A 16,708-nucleotide genomic window follows, 5' to 3' on the forward strand; every position below is an offset into this window, starting at 1 on the left:
TGGCAATATAGGTATTACGCTCTTACTAGTTAGTTTTAAATCACAAGTAGGAGTGTTGTTGTGACTATCAAAATTCAGTCGTTTTGGAAGGAATATTCTGTCCACATCCTTTCAGTATTCTCTTCTAAGTAAACCATAAAATGTTTAAAACCTGAACTGTTAAAAATTAATGCACCAACCTTTGTGCCTAAATTTGCTGTGTGGCAAAATCTTGTATGTCTGAGAGCTGTATATATTGGATAAATGGGTTGGTGCGTGGGAGGAGGTCAGGGAGCATCATCTTGTCAGGGAGAGAGAACAAGGGCTCTCTAGAAACCACAAACTCCTCTGTGAGCTGAGCATACAGACAGATCCTAAAGCAACTGGGATGATGCTGTCCTTGGGCACCTCTGGCTCACATTTCCTTATTAGAATGGATACATATTGCCAAGCTTTCCAGCTTTTGGCCATATTGTCATTTCAGTGCAGATATGCACTCAAAGTGCCTTGAGAACTACTTGCAGTTAAGAACCATATGGTAGCCACTGCTAAACTAGGTCATATTTTTCTAGATAAGGGTGGAATTGGAACCAAAATAAGGAAAAAAAAAATCTACTTTGTCCATGGAAGAGATTATCATTATATGGAGAAAGACACAAGCTTCTGTATGGTAATATTGCATCCAGAGGAGGAGAAAGTCAATCCTTGCTATGCAGCAAATGAAACTCAAATATATAATGAAACTCAATTAGCAGCACAGTACCTGTTGTAGAAATATGAACCTTTCATTGTGATGTGTCATTTTACAACACTGAAGTCATGTACTGAGATTATGTGTGCAGTGTTAAGCAGGCTGAAGGTTAGTGAGAAGAAGTATAAAGACAAGCATCCTTGATTGCATAGGGATTGGAATATTTTAGCTACGAAAATTGTTAATTTTGTTCTTCTAGCTTTTTCCAGTGCCTAGAGTCCCATCATCCTAATAAAACACCCCCATAGCAGAAGGAAAATCGGTATAAAACCTGGATAAAATTGTGCAGTTTGCTTATGAGAAGGTGCATTAGACAATGTAGCAGTGTAGCACAAAACAGGCTTCTAAATGTATTTCCTGATGAAGGTACCAGTATAGTAGGAAATATCCTGATCTTTGGTTTATTGTTCATTGGGTTATGACCATAATGCTAGCTAGAACAAGAATAGCTAGTGTTATTCAGTATTGTTATTTAGTACTATGAATACTGAATGAACATAAACTTCGTAAAGTCACAAATATACATGGGAGTATTTTGGAGTTATACCTGTTCCAAACTCTTCATATGACAATGTTGCAGAAAGAAACTGAATTTATGCATAATTAATGTTCATAGATATTTGCTTTGAATTCTCAAGTTAACTTTAATTTTGGTCTGGTAATTTTAAATTTCATTAATCCAGTCACATTTGAGGGAAAAAATTTTGTTTGTATTTAGACTTCTGTACATTCTTACATTACTTCTTACATTTCTAACCCTGTAACTGTCTGTGTATCTAAACACCATTATCATGTGGACAACTACATGGAAACCATTAGGACTATTCACAATATGTGTTTGCAGGAATGGCAACTAAGTGATCCAGTCTTTGAGTTTATTTCTCTGGGTTTTATGGGGTCTTGATTGCTTTCAACAAGCTGAAGTTTTGAGCTGTGGTCACTCCTCTAGATGGGAGGAACAAAACAGGTTTGTTTGCAGTTATTTAGAGCTTAGTGTTGATAGACATTCTTCCGCTATAAAATTTTATGTTAAAATGACCTTATTGTGTAGAATTAAGCTCCCAAACATTGATCTGAACTTGAATTAGGGTGATTTTATAAGAATTTAATCTGATCTAGTCTGATCTGAGTACCTGAAAGGTGCAAAGCAAGTGTATCAGGGGAGACGGAAAAGAAGTTTCTTGGGTAAAGCTCTTGTACATCACTCAGAAAAATTCATATTTGTTCATGACCAAGTAACATGTTTGTTATGATCTGAGCTACTCACTTATAACACAGTTGGTGGCTACGTATTCCATGGTCCTCATTTTGCAGATGTCAGGTCACGTAGATTTGTGCATGGGATGAATAGGGGCTGTGGATGCCCAAAGCATCAGAAATAAGCAATATCAAATCAATTCTGATAATGTGTTACTGCCCACTAATAAAAGGAAAGGGTATATGATTTCTTATTCATTCTTTGCCATTAACACTGTTTTTATTTTAGCTCCTATCTAATGATGCAGTCTCAAGAGGTACTGCTATCTTTTATTAGCACAGGGAATAGCATTTTCTTTTCATGAAGGATGCAGAGAGAACCAAGTGTTTGACTATCTAAAAGTTCAGTTGTAAATAGGTGGGATTTGCTGAAGTCCAACCACAACATATTACTCCATTAACTTCTTCCCTGCTAGAGGATAAGTCTTTAAGAACTGTGTGAATTTATCTTGGTTTTGACATGTCTAGCTATAGTCTGGGCAAAAATGCATACCTGTGTATTGAAATGGTCCTATGAAATAAGTAAAGGAATTTTACAATTTTTTTTGTATGAAATGGAAACAACACTATCACTTTCTGTGAGGATGTTACCATTTTTATTTGGTTGAGTAAGACAATATGTTAACAAGACTGGTTTTGAGATTCCAAAACTGCCACAAGAGTCATCAAAAAAAAAAAAAAGTAGTATTTTGGAACAAATGTATAACAGTCAGCATTAATATTTCTAAGTGATTCCAGCAAAATTTTACTTTAAAAAGGATGGAAATTTTTAATAAGAAGGGTTTTCTTGAAATGGAGATGGAGGTGAACGTGTGTGGCTTTGCAAGGCTTTCAGGTCCTTGCTTCTAGCAAACTTGGGTTATAGTTTTGTTTTGGTTTACTGGCTGAGTATCTTGAATAATTTCTGAAGAGGAAAGTTGTGAGTAGCAACGATACCTTTTTCTTTGATCTTGGAGTCTTGTTTGTTGAGCCTCTGTTTTCAGAGAGGTGTTACTGTGTAAACAAGTGATTTTAAGAGATGCCTTTCTGTCTTATCCACTAGCAAACTGTCTGAAAGGCTTTTGGTACAGTCAGCACAGGACTGTGGTGACACCCAAACAGGATGTTTGTGTCAGAAGGGCTCAGAATATTAGTTATTTCAAAGCATAAGCAGTTCATAACAGTGTCCTTCCATGTATGTTTAGTATGCTTATGCACAGAGAGATGGAATTAATATAAGACAAAATGTGGGTTTCTTTGCTGCTCAACCACTGATGTATCCCCTTCTGCTCACTGCTGACACTGTCTGTAAAGCTGATCCTGTGGCAGAAATACATTTGTGTTACATTAACTCTTTGTAGACCCATTGGCCACTAGTAATAGTACTTTGCTGTGATGTCAGGTAACTGTTTAAAAAAGTAGGTAAGACCACTTCCATTTTTTTTTATTCAATCTTTCATTATGGTAAATAATAAATCCAGATAACTCTTAATTAAAATTTTAGTGATATATTAGTGAAGCTGTCTTGGGAATTTTGGCTGACTAGAGTGCAAATTTTGACCTAGTAAAAAGTTTAATGTATGTAGCTTGTAGAAGGAAGTGTGGTTATGTCATGTTAGTGGTGCACAGCCCCCAGGAAGGGATGATTGAGCTGTATGTGGGTATTGAGCCTGGGGGGCTGACTCTGTTGGTTGGGTTTACACTTTGGGCAGAGTATAAGAAAGCATGGCTTTATCTCAGCAGCCCTGGTCTCTGCTTCAGGGCCACCTTCTGCAGGGAGATGTTCTTGTGCTCTCAAATGTAATGACTGCACACTCTGTCCTACTGACCTCATTGTGGCTGCAGTTTTCAGGGAGAAAGTGTTTTACTGTTGGTAATTTTGAGATGGGAAGGTGCAACCCCTAATTAGATTCGTGAGGGACTGTGGCGTACTCGTAACCATGGGGATGTGTGGTCTGTTGCTCAGCTCCACCAGAGGGGAACATAGGTAGGTGAAAAATGCCCTTGATTCTGGACCTCAAATAATGCACATCTGTTTGGGAAGAACAAATTATTTTAAAATAGAGATGAAGTATCCATTGGGTGCTTTTAAGGATTTCTTTTCTGTGGAGGCTCATACTTCATATTACTATGTAGCAGCTTTTTCTGAGCATATGGTAAATTATAGTTTTGCAAAGTAAACTGTCTTCACATCTGTGAACTGACCTGCATGGTTTTGCCTCACTTTGTTTATTGAGTGTATGTGTATATATGGAGAGAAGGATGAGTGTTACTATGGGAAGTAAAAGCAATTAACTCCTCAGTTTCATTTTAAAAGAATCGAAACATATTTGCTTATCCCTTTTCACAGATGGCCACTAAATTGCTAATTAATAGGGAATATGTCTACAGACAGATCTTTCAGAGAGGCTGATGTTACATAAAGCCAGGCTTAAAACCACTGTCTGGGTCTGTGGAAAGACATATATTTTCCATTTTTAATACCTTAGGAAAAAAAAAAAACCTGTTTCAATTTTTAGTTTCTTCCCTGTGGAGGCATATGCCTTGAAATAACAGTTTTTGTATATTTTGTTCAGTGATGCTGTCAGGTTGGGTTGTGTATTGTTTATTTTTCCTAAGCACTAGCAGAAATCAGAGGAGTTTCATTTGCAGTTTTTGTATCTGGGCACTGTGTCAGCAATTCCCTTGCCGTGCAGGTGGAGTAGGGATGAACAGTTCTAAAAATCCTTTGCATTTTTGACTTTTAACATGCCGTAATACCGATGGATGCTTGGCTATTTGAAATTTGAGAAACTGAGCAAAATACATAATTTTGGGAGCCTTTTGTTAGTGTTCTCGGTTACATTGAAACATCTCAAGCTTTTGGTGCCTGTTCATGCTAAATTCTCCTTTATTAGGTAGGAACTTCCTGGAACTACAGGGCTTGACTCATCCAAAATATGAAGGTGACTGAGGAAGGGGCGCATGTTTGAATGCTGAACTAAATAGAGGAGACTGAGGGGAGACCTCACTGCAGTCTACAACTTCCTCATGAGGCAAAGAGGAGAGGCAGGCACTGATCTCTTCTCTGTGGTGACCAGTGACAGAAACTGGAGGGAATGGCCTGAAGTTCTGTGAGAGGAGGTTTAGGTTGGATATTAGGAAAAGGGTCTTCACCCAGAGGGTGGTTGGGCACTGGAACAGGCTCCCCAGGGAAGTGGTCAGAGCACCAAGCCTGACAGAGTTCAAGAAGCATTTGAATGATACTCTCAGGCACCTGGTGTGACTCTTGGGGATGGTCCTGTGCAGGGCTAAGGATTGGACTTGATGATTCTTGTAGGTCCCTTTCAACTCAGCATACTCTGGGATTCTGTAAATCATAAATTCCCCTGTGAACACTATCCCTCTCAGATAGTGAGAGAGATCATGGAAAAAGAACAGAAGTAGGAATTAAAGGTCAGACTTGAGGACATGCTCACATACTGTAATCGGTTGTCATCCACTCAGTTCATTAATCAGAACAGACCAGAAACCCAAACCACTCATCTTCCTTGGTGATGTGCAACACAGGCATCATGCAGTCCTTCAGCACTTCAGCTGTTGTCTCTAATTAAGGTAGACATGATCCTGGGAGAATGGAATAGCTGTCTCAGTTTTGTTCAGCTTTGTCTGTAAATAGCTTCTTTCTCATTAGACAAAAAAACACCCCAAACAACCCAGAAATGAGGATAACATAAGGTAAATTTGAAAACATAGGCAGTTTTATTTACAGAACTCTTGCTGAAAGGAACAGAAATCTTCCCCAGTAATGTGACCATCCCTCTGAACTGTAAGAAAATCTTGGTGGCAAGTATCATGACACATGGGTTAGCGTTGCTCTTTCACAGCCTCACTGAGGATTAGTGTGTTTTGGCGACACCCAGCAGGATAGGAAACCGGGAGCTGATGAAAACTAGACTGTTGTTATCAAAATACCTGAAAAAGATAGAGAGGCATTGCAGCATCATGTTTGATGATGTTCCTGAGGCGTGATTTCCCCCTCATAAAGCAAGTGATCAGTGGATAAGCAAATGGATGTGGCCATGCTGTGTATACTTGTATCCTTACTAAACACATATCTAATCATAAGGGAAGCACATGTACCCCTTGTACACCTTCTAGGGGATGGGGAGGCATGTTGAAATTGTTACTGCTGGAAGTTGGTAACCTGAAACTAAGGGCCAGCCACATGCCAAGTGCTGGCTCAGTTTGCTGAGAATATCATTCAGAGGCTGAGCACCAAGACCTATGAGACTTCAAACCTTTTCTGTATTCATGGGTATTGCCAGTGCGATGTTTTGGTTTAGGGGACATGCTGGGAAAGCAAAAAGAAACCTTGCCTTGCAAAAGCGGTCTCTTGCTCTCTGTCACATCCCTGGCAAAGGTGACAAAAATCTCTTAGATGCCACAGACCTCTTCCTAGCCCCAGAAGTTGTGGATGGCATGCTTTCTATAAGGTTGATAGTTTTGCATTTCTTTTCATTCTCATCTTGTTTAGCTGCAGCAACACTACTTAAGCCAGTAATTCCTAATTTAAGGGCCTGGATTTATTTTTTTTTAAATTTCTTTTTAGTAAGTATGAAGTAGAATTTGCAGTTCTGTTCCTTCACCTCTCTGTGCTGTGCTTTATTAGTTCTTGTTTGCTGCTAGTCATGGTATTTGAAGAGCTGGTAATTGTTAAGCAACTATTTGGGATTTCTGAATGTTATTATGCTTGGATGCTTTCTCTATTAGAATGAACTACCAGAAGTGTGAATATGTTTCTGTGCTACACCAAGTTTCAGCAAAGAGGTAGGACTGGAAGAAAATCTAGATAGAGTTCCTCTGAAGGTTAGAAGGAGGGTTTAGCTATTAGGGCAGAATTTGGTCTGGGTATTTCTAAATGTGAAAATATCTCAATTTTTCTTGTTAAAAGTAAAGAATGAGTAAAAACCAAGCAAAAATCCCAACCATACAAAAAACCCCCTCCAAAAACCACCAAAACCCCAAAGTCACTGTGATAAATAAAAGTAAAATGGATAGACAACATTGGTTTTGGCTTTTTGGATATATAAACAATCCTTCAGGTGTTTGAGTCATGAGGAATGCAATTTTCAGCAAAGCCATCATTATTTCTCATCAGTAAACATGGGCCTGCACCAGGTCATGGTAGTGTTTTCAGACCCACTGATGAGCCAGAGTGTCTGGGCTGTACAGAGTTATGTCATTGATATTCAGTACAGACTGGGCATGCTGGAGAGATGCAATCAGTGCTGACAGACTTCACAACACAGCAATCTCCAAAGCCAGAGCTGTAGCTCTAAAAAGTTGGATAAGGACATCCGGGACCTGCACCTTTTTTTTTAGGATTGCTTGTACTTGAAGCATAACAGTGTTCCCCAGGGCACAGCATTGGGACCAGTCCTGTTTAATATCTTTCTGAATGATCTGGATGAGGGGATCAAGTGCACCCTCAATCAGTTTGCAGAGGGTCTTGAATGGGGTCTCAGATGGAAGTCTTGAATTGCTGGGCAGGAAGGCTCTACAGAGGGATCTGGACAGGCTGGGTCGATGCGCTGAGGCCAATGGTATGAGGTTCAACAAGGCAAAGTACTGGGCCCTGCACTGGGGTCATGTGCAAGTGTCACATTGGGTTTGTGTGACCAGGTTTTGGTAGCAGGGGGCATTCAGGCGTGGCTTCGGTGAGAAGTTGCCAGAAGCTTCCCGCATGTCCTGCAGAGCCAATGCCAGATGGATTCAGGATGGACCTGCTACTGGCCAAGGTCAAGCCAATCAGGAATGACAGTATCACCTCTGTGATATTTAAGATGGAGAAAAAAAGTTGTTGATGAAAATTCCAGCCAGGGGAGAGCAGAGTGAGAACACCTGAACAGCAATGCAGACACCAAGGTCAGTGCAGAAGGAGGGGGAGGAGGTGCTACAGGTGCCAGAGCTGAGGTTTCCGTGTGGACTCATGGGGATCATGCAGATCATGGGGAAACAGCTGTCCCCCTGCAGCCCATGGGGGTGCAGAGACCCACCTGCAGGCTGTGGAGAGAGAAGCCCATGCTGGAGCACAATTTCCTGGTAGGTCTTGTGGCCTTGTGGGTGACCCACGCTGGAGCAGCCTATGACTGAAGGGCTGCACCCTGTGGAAAAAATGAGCCATGTTGCAGCAGTTTGTGAAGAACTGTTGCCCAGGGGATGAATTCATGCTGGAGAAGTTCGTGAAGGACTGTTTCCCATGGGAGGGACCCCACAGGGAGAAGGAGAAGGATTCCTCTCCCTGAACAGCAGTGGAAAAAACAATTGACTGTAGCCCTCACTCCCCATCTCTCTGCGCCACTGGCGGGGAGAAGATAGAACTTGGAAGGAGGGAGGGGTGGGAGGAATGTCTTTCTGAGATTTGTTTTTCTTCTCATTCTTCTGCTCTGTTAGTAATAAATTTAATTCATATCCCACTTTGAGTCTGCTTTGCCCGTGATGGAGATCAGTGAGTGATCTCTCCCTGTCCTTATCTCAACTCATGAACCCTTTGTTATATCTTCTCTCCTCTGTCCAGTTGCAGAGGGGAGTGAGAGAGTGGCTTTAGGGGGTACCTGGTGTCCAGCCATTACAGGTCACAACAGCTCCATGCAGCACTAGAGGCTGGGGGCAGAGTGCCTGGAAAGCAGCTCAGTGGAAAAGGACCTGGAGGTGCTGTTGACAGTGGCTGAACATGAGCCAGCAGTGTGCTCAGGTGGCCAAGAGGGCCAGTGGATCCTAGTCTGTATCAGAAATAGTGTGGACAGCAGGGCTAGGGAAGGGATCATCTCCTTGTACTTGGCACTGATGAGGCTGTGCCTCAAATCCTTTCTTCAGTTTTGGGCCCCTCACTACAAGAAAGACATTGAGGTGCTGGAGTGTGTCCAGAGAAGGGCAGTGGAGCTGGTGAAAGGTCTGGAGCACAAGTCTTTTAAGGAGCAGCTGAGGGAGCTGGGGGTGTTTAGCCTGGAGAAAGGGAGGTTCACAGGTGACCTTATCACTCTCTACAATTACCTGAAAGGAGGTTGTAGCCAGATGAGGGGCGGTCTATTCTCCCTAATAACAAGTGACAGGATGAGAGGAAACAGCCTCAAGTTGTACCAGGGGAAGTTTAGATTGGATATTAGGAAAGATTTCTGGAAAGAGTGGCCAGGCTTTGGAACAGGTGGCCCAGGAAGTGGTAGAGTCACCATCCTGGAAGTATTTAAAAGATGTGTAGATGTGACACTTAGGGATGTGGTTTCGTGGTGAACCTGGCAGTGCAGGGATGGCAGTTGGACTCAATGATCTTAGAGGATTTTTCCAATTCGAACAATTCTATGGTTCTGTGACAGAACACTGGTGTTAAATACAAGAAAAGGGTAGCCTTTAGGTGACACCTATGTAAATAGCAAATTTTTACAAAAATCATCATCTCCAGGCTAAGATGGACTGGAAGGTTTTTTCATTACAGCATTAGCACAAAACCAGTGCTAATGCTGTAATAAATATCTGTGAGCTAATGACCATGACCATGTGAGGAGTGGCCCATTCATATGGGCTTAGTCATCTCCTCACCTCAACATGCTTCAAAGCAATATTTATAGAAGAAAGAAAATTATTTTTTTGTGATATATTATGATAGTAGTACTTTGGTTCCTGGCCTGGTTTGGGGAAACATAAACTGACTATGTGTAAGTTGTTATTTCTTAGTATGCAAAAGTGAATACGAGTATTTTTTTCTTGTTATTTAAAGAGTAAAGGACCAGATTAAAGCTGTATTAAATTATTACTATTAAATTTCTGTCAAGATGTAATTTGCAAAGGGCAAGGGTAAATTGCCCATGTACTTTTGATTGTAGAGAAAAAGAACATAAATGTTCCAGAGCTATATCTCATATACATGCTTTATGAATCATCTCATGATATGTCATTTTGCCTTGATGACTAAAAATTTTGGGCTGTACTTCAGCCTAATAGATCTAGAGAATTGTCCTACCTCAGAATATACTAGAATTTAATTGCTAGAGTAGTCCCTGGAGATTTTATTCCAAATCTCTGTCAGTATTGTGCAAATCCAATCAGGACTATTTTTGAAGTGAGATTTTTCTAAAAAGTTCTAATTCTCAAGGTTCTTACAATCCAGTTGGTCTCCTGCAGGGCTTAACATTGCTCTCCAAGACACTGGACAACTTTTGAAAGGACTGTAAATGCAAACAGAGAAAAAAAAGTTCTGTTTGATTGGAGAGAAGATGAAAGCTATAAAGTGTTGATGGTTTGGGTTTTCCCAGCTCACACTACAATAATATTATAGATAATTGCCTTTTTTCTTTTTGTTGCACAGCGTTTCTCAATTCTGACTTTTTGATAGGATTAAGGAGGATAAAGAAAATAAATAGGTATCTCAGCTGTGGGTGTTCTGTCTTTTTCACCTGATGTCTTTCATACCATGTGCTTGTTGGTGTAGGATTTTGCTTTAGGCCATTTCTAGCATTTCTTCCTGTAAGTAGATTTGAAACACTGAAATGGGCTGGCTTTATCAAACTTTCATCAGCATGTGCAAACCAACTTGTTTTAAAATCTGAAGGAACATCATTAACTCAAGTTCATTTGTGAGAAAGAAGAGCCTGGTGCATCCAAAACATGGACTGGATGCAGAGGAATGTAAAAAGAAGAAAGAATATTTCAGGCAGGTGAACCAGAAGATAATATGCAAGGTAAATATTTTGTTCCCTATGAAAAAACCAAGAATATGCCAGAGATATTTTGCTTTGATAGGCAGGATAGCAAAGCTGGGGGTTCAGTTTGTAGTTTTATTTTTAAATTACTGAGGTACACGAGTGCAATCTAGAAGAGCATGGTTTGTCTGTTGGAACTATATTCTGGATTTCCACCTGTGGAACTGGCTAAATATATATAGCATACAAAAAGCATAACAAATTTTTCTTTCTTTCTGCAGTCCTGGGAGGCCTTTCCTTAAGCAGCCAACTGTATTGCTGAAGGATAGAAATCCTGGACAAGGATTTGGTTCTACACAAAAATAATCTGTTTTTCAAAGTCCATTTCTTTCTAAGAAAAATCCAATTAGATGGGCATGGGAAAAAAAAGTAAAATAGCACATCTACTCATGTGACACCTCGTGCCACTTGTCACATAATATGTGGAATATGATAGAACTTCTGAAGCATCTTCTTAGCACTTTTCACTTCTGCATGAACTTCAAAAAATTATGTAGTTATTTTAATATCTAATTGCTACTGGATTCAAACAGACCTACTGTAGGTTACAAAATTCTGGAGTATAAACAGATTGCCTAGCTGTGATATGTAAGTGGTTTATAGAACATGATATGTCCCTAACCATTTAGATGAGCTGTCTCATGACATCTTGAGAATAAATAAGGGTTAGTTGTGCTTACCAGATCAGTGAGTTTTAATGCATTTGGCTGATTTTATATTTTAAAGAAAGATTTGGCTGTTTATAAAAATGATAGGCAATGTTTTAGAGGAAGCAAATACTGCTGTGGGTCATACGCAGTTTATTTCTTGAAGTTGATAGTTCTGAAATAAACTAGATCTGAACTTGAGTTATTATCTGAAGACATATCCTGTCAAAAGCAGCAGGCTGATGGAAGAAATTCTGATCTACTGAGAAAATGTGGACTATAAGTGAAAATATCAGTATCTTTTATCCACAGTACAGCAACTCTTGATGGAACTGGTATGAAAAATGTGGAAGGAGACAAATAATATACTAATAGGTCCTATTGCCTGGAAGAAAAGTAGAAAATTTATTCTTCTAATCCAGGGGTTTCAGCAGCCAGTAGGGTCCTAAGTGTCTTACTGTAAAGGCTGAAATAGTTGAAGTATTAAGGCCTGACTGTTCTTACCTCAACATGAATTAGGAATGCTTTTTTCCTTCTTCTTTGAAATGAAACCAGTAACTGTACCAGGTGGTATGGAAGTAAATTCCTCTGGTGAGATAATGGGCAAACCTTGCCTTCCCCTCTCACCATCTCAAAAGCAAAAATGGATGGCTCTATAAGTGCAGGTGAGAGGGATGATTCAGGTTGTGGTTCGGTACTTCTTCATTGTTAATGAAAGGTTCCTGGAGGATCTGCACTACAAAATAAGAGGGAACTGGAGATTTGTAATATCTTCTAAATGTTCTGAGGCCAAATTGAAGGGGAAAAAATTGGACTTAAGATAAGGAGTTAATATCTGTATTTGAACTTTAATAAGATGGGGGTTTTCTTGGGTTTGTTTTGTTTTGTTGTTTGTTTTTTTGGGTTTTTTTGGGGGGAGTGTTCAAGTTATTTCTGGTAAAATTAAGGTTTACTGGAAAAGCATGGAAAATAGTGTTAGGGTTTTTCAGTCATCCTGGTCCACGAAGATCTTAAACAGTCTCAGAACTTCTAGTCAGTTCATTAGGTGAATTCTGAAAACCGTAAGGTTATTTATTACAGTCGTATCACTTACTGACAGTTTGTACTTTTAGTACAACTTTTGTAAAATATGAAGTAGCACACTTGCTCCAGTTTTGAACTAACCTAATCTTAACGTTCCTTTTCTAAAATCTTTCATCCCTTTCATACTCAGAGGGCAAATGAGAAGAATTCTACCTCCCAGTGGTCGAGCCTACTGTAGCACTTTGTGTGTGTGGTCATTGTGCATCCTTTTGCATCAAACACACAGAGTTGGCAATGATTTGGTGTTGGAAATTACCCAGTATCCACTGAGAATAGTTCACAGAAGCGCACCCTAAATCTCATGTGGCTGTTCTCCTATTTCCAGTTCTCTTTCCTATAGTGGACCACCAGTTCCTTCCTCCTACTTTTCTCTCACTTCCCTCCATAAACCTTCATTTCTGGGCCTGTCACCACTCTGAGCTTTGCCATCTCACATTAGCAGGTTTATCCTCTTTTTTATTTTTTTTCTTCACAGGGAGAATGTCATAAGAAAATTGTAAGGAACAAGGAAATGGAAAAGATACTGAGTTTGGCTTGTTCTACCCCTTTGCTTTTTGAGAGGGAAGTTGTTATAAAATGTAATTTTTTAAGCTTCTTATTCCTTAAACATTTGCTGGACTTTAAGCTTCTTGTTCAGTTTGGTGCATTTAAATGCAGAGGGAGGGGAAAGATAGGTTATTTCCTGTATTGCAACAGTGCAAATGGGCTTTGATTTCTTGATTTACTTCTGTTTTGAATATTTTTGATTCTACTTATTCTTTCTTCATAAAAACCTTTCTTCAAATGACTGAGAAAATTATAAAATCAATTTTATCAGGAAGTAAGTATGCCAAAACTAAAATTTCCAGGAACTGTCTTTCTCACACTCCTTGCAAATAAGTTGACTGCAGATTAATAATGAGATAGCAGCTACAGAATGCATGAGGGGAAAATCAATACTTTTCTGGAAGGTTTGTTCCACATAAACTTAGCAACCTGTTTTGATAATCATAGAGGAATTACCAAATAGACAAATTACTTTGAGCAAATCACTGTGTCAAGTAGGTGCCACACTGACTGTGGGCAGCTAAAAGGAGAAGATGACCCAGCTATGTGCCACCTTTGGCCTATAATGCTGTTCTGATCTGCTCACGATGAGAAAAAATGTCTAGTAGTGCTTTGGACCTTCGTGTATATAGTAAACTTAAGTGACAGAAGGCTGTGCCCGAAGCTGTCTGGAAGAGGTGTTGCAGTGCTAGTGCCCTGTGGTGTGACACAGGGGAGCTGAGTCCATGCCCAGATGAGGTGTTAACCTGAGGTGTTACCTTCCATGACCTATTTTCCCTTCTTTGCCCTTCTTATGTATTTAGGCTTTGTGCAGGGAGGTGGGGAAGGATCTGCCTCTCAAAAGAGCATCAGTTTTGACTGGAGCTTGAAGTTGTGCTAAAATGCATATAGGTGTTATTGTGGATAGCCACTACAATGGCACCTGTGTTGGTCTATCCACTAGTCATGACCTATAAATTCTCTACTGGCTTCTGAACCGTCCCTGTGCACAGGGATGCATCCAGCAGCTCTCTTAAGTAAAGAGCCAGTCTCCTTCCTCACTCTCCAGCCTACCCTTCCTGAAGAGCCTGCGTTCATCCGCTGCAGGGCTTTGGCCGTGTGAACCATTTCACTATTTCTTCATGATCCCAATGAGGTCATCTCCCTGTAATGTTCTTAGTCATTCTAGATCCTCCTGTTTGTTCCCCATGCTGCCTGCATTGGTGTAGGTGTTTCCAAGGTGCACCTGAGCATACTGAGTCACCAGTACATGCTGGGAATGGCACTGAAATATACTGTCTGACCATGAGGGGAGCTTTCTGGAAAAAAAGAGAGAGGCAGGTGAGTCAGAATTTTTTTTTTTTCTCAGTGATATGAGACAGCACACTCCTTGTGACAACAGACAAATCAATCAAAGCCTCTCCACTTGTGTTTTAAAGTATGAGAACAGCAGTACCTGTGAGGCAGAGATCTATATGACACTGCCAAGCACCTTCTGGGGTATGACTTGAAGCTGCCAAGTGGATGGATGATCCTGTTTTCCAGTGATAGCATCCCTATATTTTTGGGCTGCTTCTGGTCTGTTAGTAAGTGCACTGACAGGTGTAAGTTGGAAGCATGTAGCTAGTGTGATTCCCTTGCTTTTTTTTCTTTTATGCTGAGGTGTGTGTAGGTGGACAAAAGAGAGAACAGGTGCTGAGAGAGAGAAATAGAACCAGAAGTTGAAACTAAGGTTTCTCCTTTTTTCTTTACAAACTCTTCAACTTCTTTTTTGACTGCTTCCCAAAATAAACAGAAATGTACATGGTGTATTTTTAACATGGTTGTTTCCTCATACTAGTTACAGACCTGTAGTCCAACAGATGAGCAGTATTTCTCTTCTTCAACCCTTGTGGCTGAAAGAGCTTGGTTTGAAGCATGATGCTTTAAAGCAGACAAAGACTTGAAAATGGAGTTTGAGATATTTATGTGAGGAAAAGTGTGCATGCTGAGGCATAAGGTAAGTATGGCCAGTTGACTGTGCTGATTTTATCAGGCTTGATTATTGTACTGTACAAAGTGTATGAGATTTAGATTGTGATTATGCCAACACAAAAGATATCTCCCTTCATGGGAGCAAAGTTCAGATCCAGAAGGGAGTTATCTTTTATTCATATGCAGCCTCCAATAATACAGACAACTGGAGGGAAGACTACTGTTTTATGGGACCATTGTGTTGCATTGTTGGGCAGCCAGACAGAAGAAAATGCTCTGAGTCATTACCAGTTTGGTTTGAAATGGAAAATATGATACTGCAGGCAACTATAGCTGAAATGTATGAATGATTCAGTACACAGAGTGCTGGTACAACTGCAAGGGCCCAAAGCACAGTGAAATGGGCAGTTCAGCAGTGAAATACTGGGCCAGAGGAGACATTCAGAAAAGCAAGGAAGATAAGAGCCTGAGGGCAACCATGCTTCTCAAACTGTTGGGAAGGACAACAGTCTGCTGTGAAGCTTGTCTTCTCCTCATGCATTGGGGGAGTAGTTGTGGTAGAACTGGTCAGAACAGAACTAACTTTCTAGCCTTGCGCACACTGCACAAACATTTGTGAATCAGTGTTGATGACACAAATATTGTCCTTGTAGTAGGTGTTACATGTTTTCCTTCCTACAGCTGTTCTATAAGCCACATCATGGCTGTACTCTCTAGCAGAGATTTAGTATGAGACAGTGTCAGAAGGGGAGAGCAGTGGTGAAGAATTCTGTGAAAGCATTTGGTGGTTGCACATGAATGAGAAGTGTTTCCTGTAAGCTTTTGATGTTGGGTATTGCCAGGCATTAGGAGCAGGATCTGTAGGCCCAGGCTTTAAGGTAACATTGGAGATGGCTGAAGAGCTTGATTAATTTTGGGTAAATGGGCAGTGAAAGAAGCTGCTTCCCAGAAGGCGGCAATAGAGGTGGAGGAAACGAAAGAACTTAAATCTGAGACTGCTATGTTTGTGCATGTGTGTGTGCTGCTAGAGTTGCTTTATCATCCTTTAGTTGCTGTCTCTACCCTTATGCTGCCAGAGAGTACTGCTTTATACTTTTTAGAGGAAAGTATCTGGTTTTGTACCATTTTCTATGCAGCGACGCACAAAATGGTCGATAGGCAGTAATGTTTGCCTGAGGCCACACAGCCAAATTTCCCACTGGTTGCTAACAGGAAAGTTTTGTCCTTCAGTAGCTACACAGCAGTACTTCTGTTTTAATGGTTTTGTGGGACTTTGCTGTCAGTTGCCGGCTGCCTGGTGGACCAAGTGCATTCTTCCTGTAAGGCAGGGCTGCTTTCCCAAACAACTTGCTGATTGACATGCCCATTAGTTGTAGGCCATTTAAAATGCTGCAGGATTTCTTGCTTCTCCCATCTCAACAGGCTGTAGATTCATCTAAAGTGAAAAAAGGGCACTTACTGTAATTATAGGTGGGAAACAGCAAGTTTCCTCCCTGGTCTCTGCTGAGCCCGTGTCCAGGGAGGCTAGGGAAGGCAAGAGGTTCTTTAATACCCCAGTTCTGAATGGTCAGGTCCACTAGGAGAGGTAAGGCAGAAATGTTCCAACTGAAGAAAAGAAAACACAATCCACAAAACCTGTTTACCCTAAGGATCAGATTTTACTTTTGCATCAGTTTCTCCTTTGCGGACTCCAGCTGTGCTGTTCCTGAAGTGTTCTGGGAGGAGTTGCAAAGACTTTGACCCCTTAAGAGCTGCCAGTGTTTCGAGAACTTTTG

The 16,708-nt window shown here is 40.6% G+C and overlaps 1 protein-coding gene across 3 annotated transcripts in view; it reads left to right on the forward strand.

The window, feature by feature from the left end:
* The window catches only part of KCNH1 (potassium voltage-gated channel subfamily H member 1), a 185,095-nt gene that overhangs the window by 52,778 nt on the left and 115,609 nt on the right, over nucleotides 1-16,708 (forward strand). The gene's annotated exons all lie outside the window — the stretch shown is intronic.

The sequence above is a fragment of the Pipra filicauda genome, unplaced genomic scaffold (genome assembly GCF_003945595.2).
Source record: "Pipra filicauda isolate LSUMZ 115617 unplaced genomic scaffold, ASM394559v2 scaffold221_size1283894_pilon, whole genome shotgun sequence".
Lineage (NCBI taxonomy): Eukaryota > Metazoa > Chordata > Aves > Passeriformes > Pipridae > Pipra > Pipra filicauda.